We start from the raw sequence: 15,713 nt of genomic DNA, 5'->3' as shown, positions 1-15,713 counted from the left end.
CTTTCCTACCCAAAGCCATACAGAAGGCTTGTGCCCTCATCCCTGAGAACAAAGCCCATGTAAGTCACGTAGTCTCCACCACAGTGGTTCTGGATGGGGAGACCAGTCACGGACTTGACCCATTTTACTGCAAGATCAAGACCGCTTGTCTCTTTACATCTGCAAGCAACAAATCAGTTAGGGTGAACATTTACGTGAATACGAGTGACGAATGTTAGAATGGTGGAGAGTCTACTGTTGGACTAGACATGTGCATGTAGATGTCGAACACCTGGATTAAAACAGCAAAGACAACCGTACTTCGATGTGCTTACGTCGATGTGCACCAGAAAGTAGCGTTGAAAGCAAAAAGATAAATTTTTACATTTTGTAGGCGACTATGCCGTCATCACACCATCGATGTTGAGATGACAAACAGACAAATGTAAAGCAATACTCACTGTTTCTTCAGACTGTCAAACGACACAAATGTCGCCCACATCGCGCTCAAAAGTAGAGATAAAACAACTTAAATCGTTACAACCCTCATCTTCCACTGATGACAAGATACACGGACATGGTTTCTATGTTCTAGATCTTTGGGAAACAAAAAATCTCTGATGTCCCAACGTCTGTGATATGATATAGTATGATATAATATGATATAATATAATACGTTGAGCTACAACAGAGTACAGTGTTACGCAGTGTAGTGACGTACATAGTGTGGCGCAGTGTTGTATAGTCTGTGAAGTTATACAGCACAGTGTCCTATTCATATTGTTTGTCTGCTATTCATCACACTGCATAGCATGATATCGTTTCGTTTATAGTATGGTACGTAGTATAGTATGGTATGGTATAGTATAGTATGGTATAGTATAGTATACTATGGCATAGTATGGGGTTGGATAGGATAGGATAGGAAGGACAGGAGAGTACAGTACACTTCAGTACAGTAAAGCGAAGTGAAGTGAAGTGAAGTGTAGTATGATAGTATAGTATAGTATAGTATAGTATAGTATAGTATGAGGTAGTGTTGTATGTTGTGTGTCATGAGGTGTTGCACTATAGCGTAGTACACAGCCTGGACACCAACGGCACATGGAGTTGCAGTTAGCCGGCTGGCTGGCTGGCTGGCTGGCTGCTGGTGGGATGTCGGGAAGTGTGCCATACAGTATGCTAGCAGCCAGGCAACATCGGGAGGTAAATTCAGTCAAGCGCGGGTAAACGTCGGGAGTAACTCTGACTCTCTGAATGTGTGACTAACGTTGTACCTGTGCACTACAGGCATCCGCACAACGTACTGTACGGCACAGCGCTGTACTACACTTGTTATTTTGTTTTTACTTTGCATTCCGTGACATTGTGTGGCATTCTGCAGTGTTATCAAAGTGAGGTATGACGGACAACTCACTCACTCGAGTAATGCGTATTGTCAAAGCGCGACTTCTATCGCAACTACTACCACTTTCTAGGACAATTACCATTACTACCATCACTTCCACTTTAACAACCGCTATTGCAACCGTTACTACTATTGCTATTGTTACTAATAACATTGCTACTCCTGCTATTGTTATAGCTACTATTACATTTACTGCTACCAATCCTTCTGGTACTGAGGGCCTCCGTGGCTCAGTTGGTTTGCGCGGTAGCGCAGCGTAATGACCCAGGAGTCTCTCACCAATGCGGTCGCTGTGAGTTCAAGTCCAGCTCACGCTGGCTTCTTCTCCGGCCGTACGTGGGAAGGTCTGCCAGCAACCTGCGGATGGTCGTGCGTTTCCCCCGGGCTGTGCCCGGTTTCCGCCCACCATAATGCTGGCCGCCGTCGTATAAGTGAAATATTCTTGAGTACGGCGTAAAACACCAATCAAATAAATAAATAAATCAATCAAATAAACCCCAAGCAAATAAACATTTCAGCAGACTTGGACTCTTTTAACACTGAAAATATGTGTTGTTTATCTTTTTTGCCTGACATTTTTTTTATTGTTGATATAGATGCCCCAGTGGCTTACAGAAAGAGGAAGAGGGGAATAAATGCAAGAAGTAGGTAAGAGTCTGTTTCATTTTCTATGCATGTGTCATCTCTTAACCTCCTTGAATATATACTTACTGAATATATACATAGTGGGTGTTAAGGTGTCGTTGTTCATCAATCTGCTAAAAGAATGTCACATTCTCCAAAATGTCTAGTGTCCGCTCAATGTGACTGGGTGGGGTGTCATGTCTGGTGTCAGTATAACGGTGTTATGTTTAAGGGTGTTGGATGGTGTGTACATATAAATAGGGCCTACCGGTAGAAGGTTGAACTTTTTGTTGTTGGTTTAGTTTTATTGGCTTTCTAAAGGTTTTTTCATCATTTTGATTGATAGACTTTGGATGCAAAATTGTATCAGTTATGTATACCCAGTTTTCTGTAGTAAACACATCTTCTCTAGAAAGCCTCCGTGCAAGGGTACAATTTCTTGTACACAACTGTGACATCTTTTTCCAGATTTATGGGCTTGGCCAAATTTACAAATTTTTTGGTAGTGAAGAAAGCTTTCATGTAGGGCTACAGTTTTTGTGGTTATGCCTACGTACAAGAAGGAGAACAAGGGTATTGATAACCAGGTTCCTCTTGCCATTTGTGATCATTTTTAGCTCTACTAGCTGTGTATCTAGATACATTGTTCGGAATATCAGTTTTCCATTTGGATCAGTTCTTAACATAACCTGTCGGTTGTTAAACGTCTCAATGCCCAAACTATGAGAAATGTTAAATTATCATCCACTTTGTATACAACTCATTCACAGTATTTGTAGTGGAGTGAAAATCGGTAAATCTGTTGATTTGAGATTTTTTTGTGTGTTTCTTAATGTTTACAATCGTGTTGTGATTTCATTTTAATGAAGACAATGTCTTTTTTGTTGTTGTTTTTTAGAAGAACCAATAAAAAAGCAGCAGAGAAGGAAATGGTCAGCAAAAGAGATTCATTCTGTTAAGATATTTTTTCAGAATTTGAGAAGAGAAAGATTCCTAAAATCATCATATTACTGAATTTCAAATCGAATTTCCATTTATCAAGGGACAACGGTGAATTTAAAAAAGTGGAGTTTAGTATTTTATTAATCAGGCACATAAGTAAGTGGACAAGTTATTTCATGTTTGATGTTTTCACTACTACATCAAAAACCTGCACCGCCTCGTGTTCTTAACTTGTTCTCGCCACGATATGGATATTGTCGATGTGGCCATAAGCCATAATTATTCATTCATTCTTTCTTTTCCGAGATGACAGCCCGGGAGAAACACGGTTTAAATATAAGCTTCAAGTCCGACATTCATATACCATTCTTAGTCCGTAAAAGGCGATCCAAGTCGATAATCACAAGATCCATTTCCAAAACAACGTTTAACACTAACCCCCAAAGACACAGGTATTTAAGAAAGTATACAAATAAGAAATAAAGCCGGTAACACAAGAGAGAGAAGCGGTCATCAGTTTTCAACGATGCCGGGCAGATAATGAACATTCCAGGCATGAATTCCATATGAAAGTTCAAATTCGTAGTCCGTGAATGAGTTCCCTGTCAAATAACAATTAAACAAGTATCTCAGTGGCGCTTTAATTGCAACTGTTCATAAAGGCAACATCCTGATGTAATGAGCATGGTTACCTTTACGGCCCGTAGCCCCAGGTTAAGCGGTATTTACAGACCCTAACCGATCAGATTATGATTCAAAAGTAACGGACGATTAAGTCTTTTCCGTTACTACGTAAACAAAATGACTTCAAAATGACTTGGCATTCCAAAACACATTGACTTATTGCGATCACTCGTACAAGGATGCATACTGGAACATGTGGTTCCTCAAACCACCCACAAAGATCTTGCACAAAATGTTTCCATTATTTCTTCTCTGAATTTCCTTTAGATAGGAGCACGAATTCTGGAAAGTCTCTGTGAAGCTAAGTCGGGAATATCCAATACATGTGATTGGAAGTGGCAACCTATATGAGAGGAGTAGTAAGAATGCGACGGGAAAACGTATGATGAGCAGTAATTCTGTGAAAGAAAAAATAAAACAGAGAAACCAGTTAACACAGCAGACAGAAAACAGTTGACGTTGGTGGAATTGGATGTGGTGTCGTTGATTACGGGCTGACCCTGAGTGCGTTGTATAGCATTGTATAATATAACATTGTATAGTATAACACTGTAACAGTACAACATTGTATAGTATAACATTGTAACATGGTGTATAGTATTACATTAGTATTATACAGTATTATATCTATGGGTAGGCTTCTTAAAAAAGTCACATGAGTCGTCCGCGTGACGTCACCAGCGCGTTTCGTTGACGTCCGCGTTGACTGACTAATGAGCGAGAAGGGAGCAAAATGTCGGCATGTAAAGTTGGATGGAGTATCTCCTTCAGCTCTAGGTTGCTCCAAAACTGACCAATGGATGAGCTCCATTCCGCGGTTTTGGCTAACGTTCGTTGACGTTCGCGCTGACAAGATAAAAAAAAGGTGTGTCAAGAAAGTGACGCTTATTCCAACTAGACAACAGCAGACTACGTTTACCCGGAGAGTACGACACTACCATCATGGAATACAAAGGAGGAGGAGCAGGACAGGGGAAGTTTACCTGTGGCACGTGTGCCAGGTGGTTTTCCCGGCGGAGCAACTGCCTGCTCCATGAACAGACTCACCACGCCAAGGGGGAGAGGTTGCAATTTATCTGTGACACGTTCGCCAGGCACTTTTCCAGGCGGGATAATTGGGTGACACCTGATAACACACCATACACTGAGGCACGTAGAGCCGCAGCACGCCGATGGGAAGAGGTTCACGTGCCCGACCTGCGGGCGCACGTTTTCCCGGTGGGGTAATTTTATCCGCCACCAGCAGCGTCACGAAAAACAGCGTGTGTAAAAATGCGAAAACTATGATAAGACATTTTACCGGTTGTGGGATTGGCGTGTCCATCAACGTGTTGAACAAGATAAGTCACCGCATACACTCTTTGGTAAAGGCCGAACGGTTTATACCATTTGGCTACGCGGTGATGCCCCCGTCTAGTTGCGGACACATCACCTCAAAAAAGGACTTTTCTCTCTCAGTTGGTATAGCCGAACACTCACCGAAGTAAAAACACATGACGTATTTCGTACTATGAATGGTTCAGTTTTCGATACTTGAGATTTACTGGTAAACTGCTTTTGCAGTGGCACAGCGAGTGCTACATAACCGTATGCCTCCAAGTTATCAGCTTAATGTTTTTACCTATATGTTGCTTAACATGTTTCTGTGGTCATATTCTCTGGATTTGGTGCCTTTTCTATGTAAATTTGAATAAAACAATAATCATTGGACATCATAGATGGCGCTGTAGGGCTCTTCTAAGCCCACTTGCCATCATCCTTGCTAGGTCAACACCCACGGTCATTTGCTGCTGCACATACATGAAAAAGTATGACTACCAGTAGATAATTGTGTGACATGATAAGCTGTTATGTTAGGCAATCCAGAAGCTGGAACCACGCGAAAAAAATTTGTTTTTTCTATTTTTGAATACTACACAGGACAATGCCTGTTGTCAAATCGATGTCAGCGATAGTGTATTCGTTGGATTTGTGTGATTTTCAGCCACCCAGATAGCCTTGGTGTTTTTTGCAGAACTCATGTGATGTTTTTTGTACAACATAATTCTAGACATGCAGGCCGTCCACTGAAACTGACATATTTATCATACAATCATGCAGTATAAACACATGCCGCCTTTTGTTCAGAGAATTTCACGGGGAATAACTCTGGGCCGCTTGTTGACACGGCTATAAACGGGGAACAGCCTTTGGCACTGTATGGCTAATCGAAGCCCACCTGCTTAAAAGGATTGATGTAAAAATGAATAAAATAATTATTGGGACATCACTGTTAGCATTGTATGGCTAATCTAAGCCCACTTGCCATCATGCTCGCTAGGTCATCGCCGGCCGCTATTCGCTTCTGCACATACATGAAAAGGTATGACTGCCGACACCTACAGACAATTGTGTGACGTGATAAGCTATTCAGTAAGACAATCCAGAATCAGTGTTACATAACCGTATGCTTCCAAGTTATAAGCTTCAATTTTTTTTACCTACATGTTGTCTATCACGCTTCTGTGGTCAAATTCTCTGGATTTGGTGTCTTTGTTATGTAAAATGGCGATGCGGGGCTTATCTATGCCCACTTCATATTGCTTGCTAAGTCATCTCCCGCCGCTATTCGCTTCTGCACATACATAAAACAGGTATGACTGCCGATACCAACAGATAATTATGTGACATGATAAGCTATTCTATAAGACAGTCCAGAAGCTAGAGACCACATGAAGAAATTCGTCCCGCAAAAATATTACACAGGAATATGTCTGTTGTCAAATCGATGTCGGCGATAGTGTATTCGTTGGATCTGTGTGATTTTCAGCCACCCAGATAGCCTAGGTGATTTTTTTGCAGAATTCATGTGATGTTTTTTTGTACAACATAACGCTAGACATGAAGGACATCGACTGAAACTCACATATTTATCATACGCAATACGCAATACAAACACATGCCGTATTTTATACATAGAATTTCAGGGGGAATAACTCTGGGCCGCTTGTTGGCACTTTAGGGCTATTGTAAGCCCACTTGCCATCATGCTCGCTAGGTCATTGCCGGCCGCTATTCGCTTCTACACATACATGAAAATGTATGACTGCCGATACCAACAGATAATTGTGTGACGTTACAAGCTATTCTATCAGACAAACCAGATGCTAGAGACCACCTGATTTGCTTGGTTCCAAACAGGGTGGGTAAATAAATTCGCCTCGCGCCAAAAAAAAATTACACAGAACAATGTCTGTTGTCAAATCGATGTCAGTGATAGTAGATTGGATTTGTGTCATTTTCAGCTGTCCAGTTTCGTACTATGAATGGTTCAATTTTCGATACTTGAGATATATTGGTGAACTGCTTTCGCAGTGGAACAGCGAATGTTACATAACCGTACGCTTGCAAGTTATAAGCTTATTTTTTTACCTATATGTTACCAAACACGTTTTTGTGGTCACATTCTCTTGATTTGGTGCCTTTTTATGTAAAATTTAAGAAAATAATAATTATTAAGGATCATAGATGGCGCTGTGTGGCTCACCTAAGCCCACACGTTTAAAGATAGTCTAGGTGTTTTTGCAGAGCTTAGTTGAGGTTTCTTGTACAACATAACGCTAGACCTGAAGGCCGTCGACTAAAACTGACGTATTTATCGTACGATGCAGTATAAACCCATGCCGTATTTCGTACCTCAGAATCAGCAATGCGATTTGTGAAAAAGAATTTCAGGGGGAATAACTCTGGGCGGCTTGTTGACACGGCTATAGGCGCGAACCAGCCTTTTGGCGCTGTATGGTTCATCTAAGCCCACATGTTTAAACTGAATGTGACTGTACTGTAGTTATATTCTACTCTGCTATAGTTATACATACAACAATTGAATAAATAAATAAATATACTGCACTATAGTTATACTGTACTATAGCTATATTATACGGTTCTGTACTCCACTGTGCTCTCCTATGCTATACTACGCTATGCTTAGTGAAATATTTTTCAGTGCGGCGTAAAACAACAATGAAATAAATACATAAATATACTATACTCTAGTTATATTCTACTCTACTATACTTGTACTCTACGATAGCATAGCTATACTATGCGATACTATCGCTATACCAGGCTATAAATATTCGGCAAGCCTCACGGACGTTGGCTGACACAGTGTCCCTGGGGTGTCGCAGCATCACACGCCCCAGACCTTTCACACCCAGCCACCGTGCTATCCGACCGCACTATTCCCCAACAGTAGTTTCACCATAGTATAGCTATACAATAGTATAATTATCCTCTACTGAAGTTAACCTCTACGATAGTTAGCCTCTACTCTACGACAGTTACCCCCTCTACTATAGTTAACTTCCACTGTAGTTAACCTCTACCCTAGACTCTACTTAGGCTATTATTCGACACGCTTCTGTGTTACAGAGACTCGCCTTTCCCAGCACCACCACCACCGCAAACAAAGCCAGCTCGAGTGGAGCAAGTCTAGAGGGGGAGGAGTCGTTCAAAGAAAAGTGAGTGATTTGCGGGAGGTGTATCGGTAGCATTGGCGATCGATTCGGACCTATTTTCATCGCGACAAGCCGGTACGAGACTGTTACAATTACCGGTTTAGCGTTCTTGGAGCTATCCCCACCTATCTGGACGCGATTAATGGGGACCAGCCGACCGCCTTCACCGTCAACTATAGCTTCGGGTATATCCTGCGCCACAAGGAGATGAGCCAGGTGAGGTATTATTACCCAAGCACCAACAACCGGGACTATGGACCTTACAGGAACTATTTATGCTTGTTTAGATGCCTGACCGTCCATCTGGACCAGGCCGACCCCAAAAACTGCGAACACCAGGCTCGCCTTTACCACAGCATGTATGTGGAGGCGGCGGAGATGGAGCCGAGGCATTTCCGCGGGGTACCTCTCCGTGCGCTGGACACGGCTGAAAGCCTGTTTAACGTGAACATCCAAGTGTACCAGCTCGTCCCCATGGACAAGTCGTACTCGGCGCAACTCATCGATCGCAGTGCAGAGCGCTATACTCCACCCACCATGCGGTTAAACCTGTACAATCGGCATTTCAGCTACACCAAGGACAGCCTGATGTGGAGAAATGATAGAATAAAACAACAAGTCAGCCTGATGTGGAGAAATGATAAAATAAAACAAGTCAGCCTGATGTGGAGAAATGTAGAATGAAAAAACAAATCAGCTTAATGTTACACAGGCCTGTCTACAATAAAGTTATGTATTCGAATTTCGCCCCCGCTATATAGTTTGTTAGCGGTTTTACATTTATTTTATTAATTTCTTTGATTTGTATTTTACTCAATAATATTTCGCTTATACAGCGGTGGCCATGTAGCATTACAGTGGGAGGAGCGGATTTATATGGGCTGCCCCTATTTAGCCCTTCATTCATGTATGTACAGAACGGAGATGGTCTTTTCCCAGCAGCATTTCCCTGCATGTATCCATGGCTTGGGTTGGCGCAATTAGTGAATTCGCCATTGTGATGAGATCGAACCGATTCTCACCCAGACACGTTGTAGCTGAAAAGTTGACTGTGGTGGTAAGAAGAGAGTGGCGGTAAGAACTTGTATTTGCTGCTCCCAAATCCAGCACTCTGTGTACACTAACAGAGCTAAAGAGAATAGCCCACTAACTATACAACTGATGTATAGTAAAGCACTGAAAAATTATCCACGCTGCTACGTGTAATTACGTGGGAGACATCCTTATGCAGAAATAGTGCGGACAAAATACCAGAAAGACAATGTGCCCGCCCATTCATACATAATATATATTATTTTGTTTCATAAATGTTTAACGCTGTGCCGGCATAGTTTTCCCTACGCTAATAGGTGGTGGTGACCGGAATGCCTGCTTTTAGTACACCACAGAGCTGGATTCGAACACGCAACCTCGTTGGTCAAGGACCTGATAGACGCAGCTATCCAGCACTTTATACATTTGAGCCAGCGAGGAACCCGGTATATATAATATACTTGTGGACATGAACTTGCCACGTGCAGTGGAATTTCTCTGGTTCCGTTAGGATATATGACACAACCGGTGACCAGAGACCCCAATGTGGAAGTAGGGTAATACTGAGGATGCACAGAAGCTCCCAGATAAATAACGCTGAAGTCAAAAGAAAAACAAGAAATAAACATAATCCAAATTATACCAGTTTATTACTTATAGACACTTATATTAATTATAAACATGGACATTCAGACAACAGTATACAGACGGCCAGAGTCTTAGAAACATGGACAGTCATGCATGCGTTCAAATATAACAGCTTCTATAAACAGCACTTTGTAAAATTTGTAACAGTTTAACAAATAAAAAATCAACATAAAGATGACATTTGGAAACGGGAATGGTGTTTATACATATATACATGCATGATGAAACAAACAACATTTTCATTCACACGAAAGACACTCACATCAGCAATCTGAGCATCAGACTGTTGTAACATAAGACACATCCGTGTACCAGCTTACGTTAATTCTTCGTCTACTTTTACTCTTGATTTGGTTATATGTACATCGGTTTTTCACGTATTTTCCGGCTTTTCAATTTTCACGAATCATAATAAAACATGGACATTAATTTTAATGAAACAGCGCATTCAAAACTAACAAACAACTTAAGGATAGAATACACATACATAAAACAAAATGTGAGTTCATCATAATGTGATATTCATAAACAAAGTGCACATCAACAATGAAGCAGCATGATTACAGTACGATTATAAAACAATCAACAAAAGAAATGACATTCCAAATGATTAAAGGTGCGTTACATGAAAATGTCAAGTTAAAAACGGTGCTACATTAGGATTGGGCGTACAAACAATATAATTGTTTGGCATATGTTGAATAGCTTAGTAGGCACATCGTTCCAAAATCTCCAATGATGAAGGATATGAAGAAACAAAGCGTCAGTCACTTCTAATTTTGGAGGCTTTTTCGTGGCAACATATTACAGCGGAATAAACAAATATACTGTTCTAACAATGCACGCCACCATTAAAATATAACTGAATAATCTTAAGTATGGCACAAAACTCCAAGGAAACAAATAAATAAATTCTATTCTATCATATAACTTAAGCAATAGTACAATATAATCTCAAAAAAATTTTGCCGGTACAAACACATTACTACAGCTCCTCTTTTACGCAACTGCCGAAGATATGATTGACCACTTCGAGACTTGCACAGATGGATTGAACTTAAGACATATGGTACAGCTGTCAATGGATGGCCCCAGTGTGAAATGGAAGTTCTACAAACTCATGCAAGAGAAGGTTTCTACAACTGTAGACAAGTTATTGTTGAATTTGGGAAGCTGTGGTTTACACATTGTTCATGGTGCTTTTAAGTATGGTTCCGTAGCATCTGGATGGCCTGTTCAAAACTTGCCTAAAAGCCTTTATCAGCTCTTTAAAGACACTCCTGCAAGAAGACAGGATTATGTCACAGCCACAGGCACAGACTTATTTCCACTGAAATTTTGTAGTCATAGGTGGGTTGAAAATGTACCGGTGATACAAAGAGCTATACAGATCTGGCCCAGTGTAAAGCTGTATGTTAGCAAGGTGACGAAAAAGGGCATACCAAAGCCTGAAACAACTTCATACAACATCATTGTATCGTGCACTAAAGATCCTCTTATTGTTGTAAAGATGCTTGCCTTCCAGTCAATAGCTGAGCAACTATCACCATTCCTGAAAATATACCAGACAGACAGACCAATGATGCCTTTCATTTCAGAGGATTTAAGCAGACTCTTAACAGGGCTTCTGAAGCGATTTGTAAAACCACAGGTTGTCAAACAAACGTCATTAATCATGAAGTTAGATGTTTATGATAAAAAAAATCTATGTATCGCATGAAAAAGTTGACCTGCGCTTTGCAAGTGACCAGGAGCTAACAAGATTAAAAACACGAGCTGGTGTCTTAAGTGACCGACAGAAAATGGAAGTCAAAATAGAATGTAGAGATTTTTTGATAAAAATTTCAGCCAAATGAATGGAGAAATGCCCTTTGAAGTACTCCCTTACAAGTGCCATGTCCTGCCTTGATCCAAGAAAGCTTGTGTCGTCGAAGTCTAATTGTCTGGTTAAAATGAAGAAAGTTTTAGCATCAATGGTGGATGCAGGTAGAGTTGTGGGCGGCTCATCCGCCTGTGATGGCATACTGCGTAAATTAGAAGAATTCATTGATACTACTGTGGTTGCCAACAAGCCTACCTTTAATGACTTCAACCCATATGACGACAAGTGCAGGGTTGATGTGCTGTTCTATGAGACATTGGCTTCTAATGAACATTTCAGTAGCTTATGGAGGGTAGTGAAACATCTACTGCTGTTATCACACGGTCAAGCGTCAGTGGAAAGGGGATTTTCTGTAAACCGCCAAATTGAGGTGGAGAATCTTCTTGAGGATTTGGTTGTTGCTCAGCGGCTTATCTGTGACCATATTGAAAGTGTAGGTGGCATAGATAATGTGAAAATGTCCAAGCCACTGCTACTTTCAACAGCATCACCTCGGCAGAGATGAGATGGCTCATCTCGAAGACCAGAGAAGACAAAAACAGAACATTGAATCCTCTCGTAAAAGGAAAGGTTTGCTTGATGAAATTGAAGATCTGATAAAGAAGAGAAAGCGCTTGGAGATTGATGTAGAGGCTCTGTTTAAATCGGCCGATGAGTATGCAGAAAAGGCAGAAACAACTGGGAATATCACATTTATTACAAAGTCGAATAGCCTTCGAAGAACAGCAAATGATAAAAACGAACAGCTGGCCTCTCTTGCATTAAAACTTGACAAAAGGTCCTAGAACTGAAAAAATAAATGTGTGGTTTTTATAATGTATAATAAAACTGAACAGTGACAGTGAATTAAGGTTTATTCTTATAACGTGTTTTGTGCTGTAACTCTTGGAAATTGATATGACCTGACCTGGAAAACTCCTGGAATTTTTTTGGAGAGTAAGTGTATGAGCCCTGGGTTTGAACAAAACAGTGCAAAACCTTTGGTAAAATGATGTTTTTCGCTATCTGGACTTTTTCAAAGGCATCCTGTTTACGATTTTTACAGCACATTTAATGTACACCTGTATAGGTTTTTTATAACCTCATCGGGAATTCCTGAGTATTTCCTGGTAACAATTACACTGGAAATCCCTATAACATACCCTGTAACAAGGCAAACTGTATCCGTAACCAAGGCGTATGTAAAACGCCTGTTTTCTATGCACAAAACCTATTGATCGTTAGAAACGGCTGCGTTGTTCAACACTGAAATGCCTGATTCAAACTGCTCCATGGACTATCTTTATTCAGTGCTGTTTCAGCCACAGTCCAACAGAGTGACTTTACGCCGACTTTTATCATGGGAATGACGTCTCCCTGGTACATTCTGTACAAGTCAACATGGTCTGTCATTCATGGAGACACCGCCGTGCCACAACAAGCCCGTGTCAGTCAACGGCTTAAGCCGGACGTCCAGATCCATCGCACCGCCCACGTTGCCACGTTCATTGCTCGCTCCGCCCATCAGTTCTGACCAGAACGCTCCGCCTACGTCAAGCTGCAGCCCCCTGAGCTCAGCCAGCGCCTGTAGGATAGTGCTCTTTTCTTGCTCCATTTGTTCAAGTTGTTGTTGCAGTTCAGAATTGCGAGCCTCTAACATCTGGCAGTGATGCAGAAATTTAACAAGTAAAACTATTAAAAACCTCAATTATGCGCTTTTTTAGATATAGTTTAGCGGTGAAATTACCACACAAAAGAAAGCAAGCCTCAGATAAACAACGGGCTAATGTTAATGCCCATCTTCAGGTATAACGTTTAAAATGAGATAAAAGTTTCAGCACAAAATAAACGTTAACTATCGCCGGCATTTTAGTCTGAGAAATTATATAGTCTGAAATAATGTAGACAAATCCTACAACCAGATGATAATACATTCCGTTATACTTCAACACAGATTTCAAGCTGGCGTCCTATCCAACCGTACGTGGGAAGTCTGTCAGCAACCTGCAGATTGTTGTGGGTTTTCCCTAGGTGTTCTCTCCGGATTCATTCCACCATAATGCTGGCAGCTGTCATATAAGTGAAATATTGCTGAGAATATCACGTAAAACACCAATCAATTAAATCAAATCAGTGGAGATTTTATCTTTGTCACATAAACTGGAAAACTTTGGGCTTTCGCCGTACCTCAACAAGTGAAGCCTGTTCTTCTCGTTTCTTTTTGCGACTGAAAATGACACAAATCCAATCTACCATCACTGACATCGATTTGACAACAGGCATTGTCCTATGTATTTTTTTCTTTTTATTTGCGAGACGAATTTCTTTACCCACCCTGTCTGCAAGTTTACACTGCATGCTCGTATGATAAATATGTCAGTTTTAATCGACGGCCTGCATGTCTAGCGTTATGTTGTACAAAAAACATCACATGAATTCTGCAAAAACCACCTAGGCTATCTGGGTGGCTGAAATAGACACAAAATCCAACGAATACACTATCGCTGACATCGATTTGACAACAGGCATGGCTGTGTGTAATATTTTTGCGGGACAAACTTCTTCATGTGGTCTCTAGCTTCTGGATTGTCTTATAGAATAGCTTATCATGTCACATAATTATCTGTTGGTATCGGCAGTCATACCTTTTTATGTATGTGCAGAAGCGAATAGCGGCGGGAGATGACTTCGCAAGCATTATGAAGTGGGCATCGCCATCTATGATATCCAATGATTATTGTTTTATTCAATTTTACATAACAAAGACACCAAATCCAGAGAATATGACCACAGAAACGTGTTAGGCAACATGTAGGTAAAAAAAAATGAAGGTTATAACTTGGAAGCATACGGTTATGTAAGACTGATTCTTGATTGTCTTAGAGAATGGCTTATCACGTCACACAATTGTCTGTTGATATCGGCAGTCATACCTTTTCATGTATGTGCAGAAGCGAATAGCGGGCATGATGGCAAGTGGGCTTAGATTAGCCATACAACGCTAACAGTGATGTCCCAATAATTAATTTATTCACTTTTACATCAATCAGTTCCGCAAAAAAACACCAAGGCTATCTGGGTGGCTGAAAATCACACAAATCCAACGAATACACTATCGCTGACATCGATTTGACAACAGGCATTGTCCTGTGTAGTAATCAAAAATAGAACAAACAAATTTTTTTCGCGTCGCTCTAGCTTCTGGATTGTCTTATAGAACAGCTTATCATGTCACACAATTATCTACTGGTATCGATAGTCATACTTTTTCATGTATGTGCAGCAGCAAATGGCCGTGGGTGTAGACCTAGCGAGGATGATGGCAAGTGGGCTTAGAAGAGCCCTACAGCGCCATTTATGATGTCCAAAGATAATTGTTTTATTCAAATTTACACAGAAAAGGCACCAAATCCAGAGAATATGACCACAGAAACATGTTAAGCAACATATAGGTAAAAAAAGCTGACAACTTGGAGGCAAACGGTTATGTAGCACTCGCTGTGCCACTGCGAAAGCAGTTCACCAGTAAATCTCAAGTATCGAAAACTGAACCATTCATAGTACGAAATACGTCATGTGTTTATACTTCGGTGAGTGTTCGGCTATACTGAGAAAGAAAGTCCTTTTTGGAGACCTAGCGAGCATGATGGCAAGTGGGCTTAGATTAGCCATACAACGCTAACAGTGATGTTCCAATAAGTAATTTATTCATTTTTACATCAATCCGTTTAAACAGGTGGGCTTCGATTAGCCATACAGTGTTCGCCGTCTATAGCCGTGTCAACAACCGGCCCAGAGTTATTCCCCCATGAAAATCTTTGAACAAAACACGGCATGTCTTTATACTGCATGATCGTATGATAAATATGTCAGTTTCAGTCGACAGCCAGCATATCCCGCGTTATGTTGTACAAAAAACATTATAAGAGGTCTGCAAAAAACACCAAGGCTATCCTGTGTAATATTTTTGTGGGACGAATTTCTTCATGTGGTCTCTTCTTACCGGTTCGCTGATCTTGGGAACAGGCCTGCGTTG

This window comes from Liolophura sinensis, unplaced genomic scaffold (genome assembly GCF_032854445.1).
Source record: "Liolophura sinensis isolate JHLJ2023 unplaced genomic scaffold, CUHK_Ljap_v2 scaffold_75, whole genome shotgun sequence".
Lineage (NCBI taxonomy): Eukaryota > Metazoa > Mollusca > Polyplacophora > Chitonida > Chitonidae > Liolophura > Liolophura sinensis.
The sequence above is the reverse complement of the archived record's forward strand: the minus strand, read 5'-3'. Positions refer to the sequence as shown.